At 47.0% G+C, this 6,692-nt stretch overlaps 1 long non-coding RNA gene across 1 annotated transcript in view; it reads right to left on the bottom strand.

Moving 5' to 3' along the window:
• Window positions 1-2,187: 2,187 nt before the first annotated feature.
• LOC140066189 (uncharacterized) overlaps window positions 2,188-6,692 on the bottom strand; it is a 31,180-nt gene continuing 26,675 nt past the window's right edge. Inside the window, exon 3 of the long non-coding RNA XR_011848152.1 lies at window positions 2,188-2,428. This is a non-coding gene — a long non-coding RNA (uncharacterized lncRNA). The remainder of the gene's footprint in view (window positions 2,429-6,692) is intronic.

Here is a 6,692-nt window from a genome sequence, read left to right as displayed (position 1 = left end):
CTTCAAGTCTTGTAGAGTAACAAAAACAATGACATTATTCATCTCTGATTTACGACAGATCAGCGCTGAAACGCTTTGTGTGACCAGTGTGATAGAATTTCACTATCCAATTTTTATTCCATAGAGAAAGATCTCCTTGTAAAAAATGTGTATAAATGGATATAGACCTTCCTGTAAAGGAAATCAACCACTGAAAAAACAAAAACCTACAAATACTGCCCTCTGCTCCTCTTCACCTTGATCCCGGCGCTGTCCTCCACTAGTGTTCACACACCGGGATCACCTAGAAAAGAAATTAAAACCAGCAGCACGGAGGCCAGGGACGAGATGTCCGGGGCTCCGGGCTGCTAATTATGTATATCCTCGCTGGGAATATGGGAGAGCGAAGTGCCCGATTTCACACTTCTTGTGTAACCTCACCTCCCTCTCCCAGCATAGGAGGGCGGGAGTAATTAGCAGCCCGTAGCCCCGGACATCTTGTCCCCGCACTCCGTGCTGCTAATTATAACTTTCTTTTCCAGGTGATTCTGGTGTGTAATGACTAGCGACAGAAGGCGCCGGGATCACGACAAAGAGGAGCGGAAGAGAGTATTTGTAGGTGTCTTTGTGTTTTTTGAGTGGTTGATTTACTTTAAAGTACATCTACCACCTGGATGAAGGACTGTAAACCAAGCAGTGACATACTGGTGTGTGCCCCTTCTGGCAGAATCCGCTCTTCTTTTAGATTCTTATACCTTTGTTTTTACCAAAAATCAGCCGGTTTGTATCTGACATCAGTCGCTCTATATGGTAATTACTTACCTTAGTGATTTTGAGATAATTTTTTCATCGCATGTTGTACTTTCGGTTAGTGGTACATTTGACGAATTAGTTTGCAAAATTTGTTTACAGCAGATAGTTTTACCACCCAAATTGGTTACTAAATAACATTTCCCATATGTCTCCTTTATGTTTTCCGAATTTTTAAAATATCTGGATATGATATATTGATGTCACGCGACCTATAAATCGAACATCAGTTACCGGTATTCTCGCGGGGATTCCAGAATTGATTTTTTTTTCCGGGATCATTATGGAGGTGTAATTTACAATGGTCCAATTTTGTCCATAATACGTTTATTTATTTCTAAAGTTTTACACTTTCACAAAAGTTTAACCCCTTAACGCTCTGCGCCGTAGCTCTACGACGCAGAGGTATAAGGGATGTATGAAGAGGGCTCACGGGCTGAGTCCTCTTCATACAAAGGTGGGGGTTTTTGCATATTGCTTAAAACCCCCACCGCTAATAACCGCGGTCGGTGCTTGCACCGATCGCAGCTATTAACCCCTCCGTCGCCGGCGGCATTTAAAACACGGCGGCGCACAGGCGCCGCCATCTTTGTTATGATCGCCGCGCCCCCGAACGTCATCGGGAGCCGGCGATCGGTTGCCATGGTAGCCTCGGGTCTTCGTTTGACCCGAGGATACATGGCTTCTGCATATGCATTACAATGAGCCTGTGGTTCATTGTAATGTATAGTGTGCAAAAATGCCATATATTGCAATACTGTAGTATTGCAGTATATGGAAGGAGCGATCTGACCATCTAGGGTTAATGTACCCTAGATGGTCTAAAAAATAGTGAAAAAAAAAAGAAAAAAAAAAAAGTTTAAAAAATAAAAAAAATTAATAAAATATTAAAAGTTCAAATCACCCCCCTTTCCCTAGAACGGATATAAAACATAATAAACAGTAAAAATCACAAACATATTAGGTATCGCCGCGTCCCAAAATGCCCGATCTATCAAAATATAAAAACGGTTACGGGCGGCGGTGACCTCCGAGGCGGGAAATGGCGCCCAAATGTCCGAAATGCGACTTTTACACCTTTTTTGTAAAATGTACGTATAAATGTCTATTAATAAATGTAAAAAAAAAAGGAGCTGTTTTACTCATTTACACAGGGAATACATAAAAAAAGTAAATCATTATAAAAAGAAGATAAATATAAATGAATTGCATAAATATATATTCTTAGTCCATAGTTAGAAACTCAGTATAAATATGTACGTTGTGTAAATGACTCATATGGCCACTAGATGGCAACGTTGTAAAAAAGGAATTGACCTCAAAAGACTGGCTGGTTCTCCGAATAGTTTGGTATAAATACACGGGATATGGAGCAATAATAATTAATAATTCCTTTATTTATATAGCATCTACAGATTGCACAGCGCTGCACAGAGCTTGCCAAATCAATCCCTGTCCCCAGTGGGGCTCACAATCTAAGCAACCTACCAGTATGTTTTAGAGTGTGGGAGGAAACTGGAGGAAACCCACGCAAACATGGAGAGAACATACAAACTCTTTGATGATGTTGACCTGGAAGGGACTTGAATCCAGGACCCCAGCACTGCAAGGCTGGAGTGATAACCACTGAGTCACCATGCTGCATGAAGAAAAATGAGCAATAATTAAATGGAGAATGTGGGGAAAAAACTGAACAATATTGACATTAATATTTGGGTTTATGTGGGTGAAATTTACCTAGAAACTGTGTCGGTGGTTTGCAGCAGTCTCCGTGCATAGAAGTGTCTGAGAGCGGAACTGTTCATTTTGGAACAACTTATTAAATTAAAGCTGCGATCTGATTGGTTACCATAGAAAAGTTCGACCTCCCACACATAAATCTCAGTCTTTGACTGCCTGTCTGTCTCTGACTGTCACTCTTTGTCTCTCTGTCTGACTTTCTGCCTGTCTGTTTCTCACAGTCCGCTTCCCTCTGCCTCTATCCATTATACCTCACACATAAACTGTCTTATACTCACTGCCTATAATAACAATCAAAGCTCAGAGCTCATATTAATGACCTGTGGCAAAATAGCAACCAATCACGGCTCCAATTCTAACTGCCACAGCAGCAGACAATGGCTTCTGTATATGGTGATTAATGAATATATTTTGGAAAGTGTGGGTTGAGCCTACAGATGCAGTACTGGATAACATCACTGGTGTAACCCATTAACTGGACATGATAACTACATAGTCTGTAGTGTAAACAAATGAGTTATCTCCCATTAAGTCATGTTAACCAGCACTGCATCTGTATGATGTTTCCTGGGTCACAGAGAGCGGCTGTGCATGATTTGGTGCTTGTAAACGTGACGGTGCAGATTCCTGGATATACATTGGGTCCACCGGTAGCCATTTTAGACAGGTAGCCCTTTTTTTTTTTTAAAGCGTTCCTTCAGAACTTAAAATTTATTTGATGAGGGAATTGTAGGTTGTACCTCTGTGTGGTGTGGAATTGTACCTCTGTGAGGCAGAGGCCTGCGGGTGAATGTACCTTTGTTTGGTGGAGGACTCTACCTGAACATACCTCTGTGTGGTGGAGGACTGTGAGTGAATGTACCTCTGTGTGGTGAAGGACTGTGGGTGAATGTACCTCTGTGTGGTGAAGGACTGTGGGTGAATGTACCTCTGTGTGGTGAAGGACTGTGGGTGAATGTACCTCTGTGTGGTGAAGGACTGTGGGTGAATGTACCTCTGTGTGGTGAAGGACTGTGGGTGAATGTACCTCTGTGTGGTGAAGGACTGTGGGTGAATGTACCTCTGTGTGGTGAAGGACTGTGGGTGAATGTACCTCTGTGTGGTGAAGGACTGTGGGTGAATGTACCTCTGTGTGGTGAAGGACTGTGGGTGAATGTACCTCTGTGTGGTGAAGGACTGTGGGTGAATGTACCTCTGTGTGGTGAAGGACTGTGGGTGAATGTACCTCTGTGTGGTGAAGGACTGTGGGTGAATGTACCTCTGTGTGGTGGTGGCCTCTAGGTGAATGTACATCTGTGTGGTGGTGGCATCTAGGTGAATGTACATCTGTGAGGCAGAGGCCTGCGGGTGAATGTACCTTTGTTTTATGGAGGACTCTACCTGAACATACCTCTGTGTGGTGGAGGACTCTACCTGAACATACCTCTGTGTGGTGAAGGACTGTGAGTGAATGTACCTCTGTGTGATGGAGGACTCTAGGTGAATGTACCTCTGTGTGGTGGAGGACTCTAGGTGATTGTACCTCTGTGTGGTGGAGGACTCTAGGTGATTGTACCTCTGTGTGGTGGAGGACTCTAGTTGAATGCACCTCTGTGTGGTGGAGGACTCTAGGTGAATGTACATCTGTGTGGTGGTGGCCTCTAGGTGAATGTAACTCTGTGTGGTGGTGGCCTCTAGGTGAATGTACCACTGTGTAGTGGAGGGCTCTAGTTGAATGTACCTCTGTGTGGTGGTGGCCTCTAGGTGAATGTACCACTGTGTAGTGGAGAAGTCTAGTTGAATTTACCTCTTTGTGGTGGTGGCCTCTAGGTGAATGTACCTCTGTGTGGTGGAAGACTCTAGGTGAATGTACCTCTGTGTGGTGGAAGACTCTAGGTGAATGTACCTCTGTGTGGTGGAGGACTCTAGGTGAATGCACCTCTGTGTGGTGGAGGACTCTAGTTGAATGTACCTCTGTGTGGTGGTGGCCTCTAGGTGAACGTACCTCTGTGTGGTGGTGGCCTCTAGGTGAATGTACCTCTGTGTAGTGGAGGACTCTAGTTGAATGTACCTCTGTGTGGTGGTGGCCTCTAGGCAGGCCCGGCGCCAGCACCCGGCTAACCCGGGCAAGTGCCGGGGCCCCGGGGAACTGGAGGGGCCCACTCGGGTCCCCGGGTCAGCAGGACATCTGCCCCGCTGCCCGGGAGGTTCCTTTCCTCTCTCATCGCGATCTGTGTCCTCGGGACACAGATCGCGATGAAAACATGTGCAGTCACTCACTGCTTTCCCCGGCAGGAGCTGCAGCATGAGAGGTTGAAGGACCTGTGATGACGTCATGGTCACATGACCTGCCGGGGAAAGCAGCGACCACACAGAGAGACCTGCATCAGTGAGGTGAGGGGGAGACTTACAGGGGCCAGGGAATATACAGGAAGAGGGGGGGCAGAGTGTATACAGGAGGAGGAGGGGAACTGTGTATACAGGAGGAGGGGGGGCAGTGTGTATACAGGGGGAGGGGTGGCAGTGCGTATACAGGAGGAGGGATGTGTACACGGGGATGGGGGGGGCAGTGTGTCCACGCGGGGGGGGGTGCAGTGTGACTACTGGAGGGCGGCCCATAAAGGGGCCCACTAGAGCTCTGTCGCCCAGGGGCCCACTAAAGCCTGGAGCCGGCCCTGCCTCTAGGTGAATGTACCACTGTGTAGTGGAGGAGTCTAGGTGAATGTACCTCTGTGTGGTGGTGGCCTCTAGGTGAATGTACCTCTGTGTGGTGGTGGCCTCTAGGTGAATGTACCTCTGTGTGGTGGTGGCCTCTAGGTGAATGTACCACTGTGTAGTGGAAAACTCTAGTTGAATGTACCTCTGTGTGGTGGTGGCCTCTAGGTGAATGTACCACTGTGTAGTGGAGGAGTCTAGTTGAATTTACCTCTTTGTGGTGGTGGCCTCTAGGTGAATGTACCTCTGTGTGGTGGTGGCCTCTAGGTGAATGTACCACTGTGTAGTGGAGGACTCTAGTTGAATGTACCTCTGTGTGGTGGTGGCCTCTAGGTGAATGTACCTCTGTGTGTTGGTGGCCTCTAGGTGAATGTACCTCTGTGTGTTGGTGGCCTCTAGGTTAATGTACCTCTCTGTGTTGGTGGCCTCTAGGTGAATCTACCTCTATGTGTTGGTGGCCTCTAGGTGAATGTACCTCTGTGTGGAAAATTGGATTCTGTGTGATGTGCAACATCCCCCACTGGGACCTAGCCTATTTTTGGTGGATGTAGACAGGGCTGGCTTGTGCGGTCTTGGTCATGCTATGGTCACGGTGCTTGGTATTGGGACCAGAGGATGGGCCTACAGCCTGGCATGTCTCCAACAGGTGGTGTGTGCAAGAGTAATGGAGGGAGAGGCTGATGCTATAGGTTTCTCCCTGGGGCAAAACCCAAGGTGTATGTAGGAGTCCCTGGTTGATGGAGGATGGGGAGCCCATGATGGTCAAATAGCCTGATCCAGGGATCTCACGAGGGCACGTTGTGCAAATCAACTCACGGTTCTATATTCAACTTCAAACGGCAGGCAACGGCCAAACATTAGCAGCAGATTCAGCAGAGCAGGAAAGCTGGCGGGAGATAGATGGTCCACAGAAAGGGTTTCTCACAGCCTGGTGATAGCTTCAGGCTGGGATGGTAAAGATGGAATCCAGATGGTGGACCTTTGCTCTGGGGCTTAGTTTGCTAAATTGCCCAGGGTTTTAGGTAGTGGCCTAAGACACTTCTGCTTGCAGTATTATGACACTGGCTGTTGCAGCACAGACATGTGCTCCCGCCCACCATGGGTTTTTATAACTCCCCTGGTCAGGTGTCAGCACCCTCCAGTCAGGTTCCAGCTTGCTTCACAATGGTACAAAGGATCATTGGTGGATAACATTTTACAGCGTTAACTCTTCTTTTACCAGGAGAGGGCGCTATTTGCAACACGTACCTACTTTATGCTTTGGCAAGGTTGCGCTGACATAATCACAGTCATGTCTGCATTGTGTGAAGTAACTGGGAGCAGATACATGAGGAGACCTGGTGACTACATGATCTCCTGTGGTAATAATTCCTCTATATATGATATATCAGCCATGTCTGCAGTGTATGAGGTGACTGGGAGCAGATACATGAGGAGACATGGCGACTACATGATCTCCTGTGGTAATA

Source organism: Engystomops pustulosus, chromosome 6 (genome assembly GCF_040894005.1).
Source record: "Engystomops pustulosus chromosome 6, aEngPut4.maternal, whole genome shotgun sequence".
In the NCBI taxonomy this organism is placed as follows: Eukaryota; Metazoa; Chordata; class Amphibia; order Anura; family Leptodactylidae; genus Engystomops; species Engystomops pustulosus.
This window is presented reverse-complemented; position numbering and strand designations above follow the sequence as displayed.